Below are 4893 nucleotides of genomic sequence, written 5' to 3' on the forward strand. Positions count from 1 at the left end.
CTGTAAATCCCTATATATAGGGCTCATATTATCAATAATACTACTACAATTCTCTCTGCAATTCCAATTTACTTCAACACGTTATCAGCACGAGCCCTATCCCTGAGACAAATAATCAAAACCCTAAAACAAGTCGAAACCCTCAAACCCTAATTGCCTCCGCCTCCCAACTAGTAGCCCCCGACCCAAGGAGTCTGGAACCAGCAGAAACACAACCCAAACCGGCAGGAAACTTACCGAACCAGCCACCGGAAGCCCCAAACCATCCGCTGCGATCTCTCCACCGGTTCACTACCTTCCGGACACCCAATTACCACCAAATTTTGTCAACAGCATTGTCTCTGTCTTAGGATTCAGGAACTGGAAGCGATACTCCAAGAACCTGTCCAGAAACCCCTGAACCGACCATCACACCAACTGGTCCTCCTGCAGAAAAACCGACAGAAACGACTTTTTGCCCAGTTTTCCCTGTTTCAGCCAATACCAACTGCCACAAGCTCCTAGCCCTAGCTAGACATACCGTACGCTGCCCCTGCAGCCCTTGAGCACCCGTGTGTGGCGTACTTCCCCTACAGCATTATCGCACGTCTGCTGCCCTTGCATCACAGCAGCACTCTCGTTCCTGTGCAGATCAGCCTGTTTGCACACCCTGAAAAATCTTGATTGGAACCTCAGATCAAAATCCTTCCTTCAACAAAGTTGTTAATCTCTGTCTCTTCTATCTGACCTCCAACTTTCAGTCCTATTGGAGTCTTTTTGTGACCTGTATACCATTCAAAGTGGGAGCTGTTCATAAGAGAATCTGCTCCGAATTTCAACAAGTAAGTCTTTATGATTAAAGTTCCTACTTTCTTGTCTTTTAAATTTCATTATTTTCTACAGGATTTGCAATATACGAGTGTGAGTTCAATTATTTAATAAGCGAAATTGTGGAGATTCATGCTAAACGAACTAAGAGAGTTCGTAATCAATGAAGTAAGAGTGTTCATAATATTCGGACTAAGAGCGTCCACAAGCACCAAATTGTGACCATATTAAAACATCATTGTTTCGGTCCAATCCAAATATTCTTGGAAATTGATTTCTTGGTAGCATAGCTCGAAAATCTTATTATTTTGGTTTTCGTGGAAGTTGAGCTCCGAAACTAATTCGTTCTTGTTTCACCCTTTTTCAGGATGTCAAACACAAACAAACTCGATTTTGTTCCATTGGATTATGCAGGCAAAGGGTATTTAGACTGGGCCATTGACATTGAGATCCATCTTACTGCCCGAGATTTATTGCATACAATCCAAGAGCTTTGTCCTATAAAAACAGCTCCAGATCCTCAAACTGAGAAAGATAATTCCAGGGCACTTGCCTTCATGAAACGTCACATGGATAGTGACCTCCAGTTTGAGTTCATAAATGAGGATAGCGCCATAAATGAGGATAATTCCAGGGCACTTGCCTTCATGAAACGTCACATGGATAGTGACCTCCAGTTTGAGTTCATAAATGAGGATAGCGCCATAAAGCTTTGGCATGCGCTTCGTGAACGTTATTGCAATGTTCGTGATTCCATCCTTCCGAATATAGAAGCAGAATGAAATGATCTTCGCTTCTCTAAATTTGACACGGTCATGCCATTTTATTCAGAAGCTCTTCGCATCAGATCAATGATGCGTCTCTGTGGAAAGACAATCACAGAAGACCAATTGATTGAGAAAACCCTCAATACCTTCCCTGTCTATGCTATGAGGTCCTCAGAATTATTCCGGACTCATATAAATGCAAGACGGATCACAAGTTTTCAACAGCTTATTGAAGCTATGAACATAAAAATTGATAGGCCTCAAGATGGCCATCAAGAGCATCGTCCCATGGCTAGAGAAAGTCACCATCGACGTCATGATCCATACAATCGAAATGCTCGAGAAGGTAATCGCCCACGACGACAATCACGCGACCGTTGGAGCTGTGATTTTGAGGGAAGAAGGGTTTGAAACCATGGAGCCAACGTTGGCCATGGTCATTACTTTCCAATGCCACCGGTCCTAGGGACCATACAAATTGCGCCAATGCGCCTCAATCAAGGGAGAATCCTCTTTATGGTGTCTATTTCTGATATGGAAGATCTGATCAATGGACCCAAATTTGCAATGTACCTAAGAAGGTAGCCGCATCATGGTGATCAAGACATTGAGTTCAAAAAGACTTTAAATCTGGTGATGAAGACAAAAAGCCGCAGATTTTTATTTCGAATAGTCTTTTATTTTTCCAAGAATTATGTAATGGCAATTATGCCTTAATCAATAAATGACAATTTTGTATTAACTTTTTCTCAAGTGGCGCATCCAATGAAGTATGATGTCTAGGAAAGTGATTGAGATTAGTGGTACTTAAGAGAGCCTCGCTCCACCGACATCTCTCTCTACTTCCCTGGTCATATTTGATTGGAGTTACCAAATGGATTGAGTGACTACGATTTGTCTAAGTTTAATTTTTATTTTGGACTTTTGTTAAGAAACTTTGATGTAATCATTGGCTATTAATAAAGTGTCGATTCTTTTACTTAATGTCTTGGAAATACCTTAATTCGAACTTTATTTGAAAGATATAAAAGCCAATGGTTTTCATGTGGAAACATATTGTGAGAATGGACAAGAGTTCCTTTGCATCACCTCTAATGACTACGGACATAAACGAGTATCAGAGAAACTTATGTGTCGCTCGAGTGGGTTGTATGCAACCACTATTCGAGTCATTGAATCCAACCATGTCATGAGAGATGACTTATGGGATTCTGACACATATAGGATTTGGCAAGACCGTTTGGGACACCCAGGTCATGATATGATGATCCGTGATACTAAAGACTTTACACAGACATCTCTTCTTCAGAACGAAGAGAAGTGAGAATCAAAAGTCGATTCAAAGAGAGCATTGCACCGCCGCCGCCATGCACCACCTGCCGGCCAACGCTGGCGTCGTGATCCCCCTGCTGCAAAATCATGGGTTTGATGCCATGTATGGAGACTTGGCTCCTCTCTCTACTTCTCAAAGTAAATTGTGACATTGTGGCTCAACCAAAACCTTAATTGGTTTATTATAAGGCCAATCTTTCATTCTGTAAAACTTGTTTTTTTAGGATCAAGACCATCCTATGCAAAGGACACTAAAAAAATAATTTCATTCTTACATAGAATCCAAGGGGATTTTGTGGATCGATTCAACCAACTTGCGGACTGCTTAAATATTTTATGGTGTTGGTTAATGTGTGGACACGCTGGTCACGTGTCACACTATCATCCACTCGTAATGCTGCTTATGATGAACTCCTAGCCCAGAACATATGGCTACGGGCTCACTACCCAGATCATCCCATTCAGTCAATTTGACTTGATAATGCTAGAGAGTTTACATCGAAAATTTTTGATGACTATTGCATATCATTGGGTATTGATATCAAGTATCATATTCCCATGTACACACCCAATTGGTCTCGCGGAAAAGCCACCATTAAAAGACTACGATGGTAGCTCGGACTTTGGTAATGCGCACCAATATTTCCGCTTGGGTTATGCAATATCGCATGCATTTATGCTAATTTGTCTATGACTCATAGCAGCCACTCAACTTTTGTTTGCGTTACAGCTAGTGACTGGGTTCGTGTCTAATATCTCGTACTTATGCATATTTGATTGTGCAGTTTATGTGCCAATTACGCCACCACAGTGCATCAACATGAGTCATTGCAATGAATGCATATATATATATATATATATATATATATATATATTTGTGTTGGACATAAGTCTCCAATTATAAGTCCGCTATGTAGAACCCTTGACAGGCGATCTCTTTTTCGCTGGATTTGTGAATTGTCACTTTGATGAGACAATCTTCCCGTCGTTAGGGGAGATTAGAACGTCAATGTTCAATAGGAACGATAGGAATTGTTGTGGTCTGTCCCCACTATATCTCATCTTGATCTTCTAAAAGTGACGAGATCACATATACCTGCTGCAAACATGTCTGCAAGGATTGATGTCCCCACAAGAGGACATGGTGCCACCCAGAGGAAATGGGTACGGCACCACTATCATGGATGGTGGTATGGTGACGCCACAAAGGTGGCATAACGGCGTCATAGGCCATGGGTTTTGCTAGAGAGCGTAGGAGACCCATAGGTTCGATGGATTTTTGCCCTAGGAAGAGAGAGAGTTTGGCACAACTTGATCCATTGATCATTGATACTTAAAATCCATCTCATGAGAATATTCTGGATTGTGGTTATGTCCAAGAGACATCGTTGGAGGACGCCTCAATGTCAGAACCAATTCCTGAGAATATAGAGATCTCTATGAATTACACTAGTGTACATGAAGACGTGGAATTATTGAGATCAATGACATCGAACCTTACTCCGTTGAAGAATGCCAACGTAGAGAAAATTGGCCTAAATGGAAAGATGCGATCCAGGTTGAATTGGATTCACTAATGAAGAGGAAGGATTTCAGGCCTGAGATGCCAACACCTCCTAACATAAAACCTGTTGACATTAATAGGTCTTCGTTAGATAGCGTGATGAGAAAAAGAGATGATAATCTCGCCTTATGGCGCAAGGGTTCTCACAAAACGCCCTAGAATCGACTACGAGAAGACATATTCTCTCGTAATGGATGTCATTGCACTCCACTAACTTGTCAGTTTAGTAGTTTCCGAATAATTGAACATGCAGCTTAGGAATGTGGTCACTACGTATCTGTATGGGGATCTAGATACAGAATATAATTAAGGGTCTTGTGTACTTCATTTACCCAAATCAAGTGGCTCTTGACCACGGAGCGCGTTTGCAATGAGGGTGAAACGCTCACTAAAGTGACTACTTGATTGGGAAGGGATATGATG

Source organism: Rosa chinensis, chromosome 1 (assembly GCF_002994745.2).
Source record: "Rosa chinensis cultivar Old Blush chromosome 1, RchiOBHm-V2, whole genome shotgun sequence".
In the NCBI taxonomy this organism is placed as follows: Eukaryota; Viridiplantae; Streptophyta; class Magnoliopsida; order Rosales; family Rosaceae; genus Rosa; species Rosa chinensis.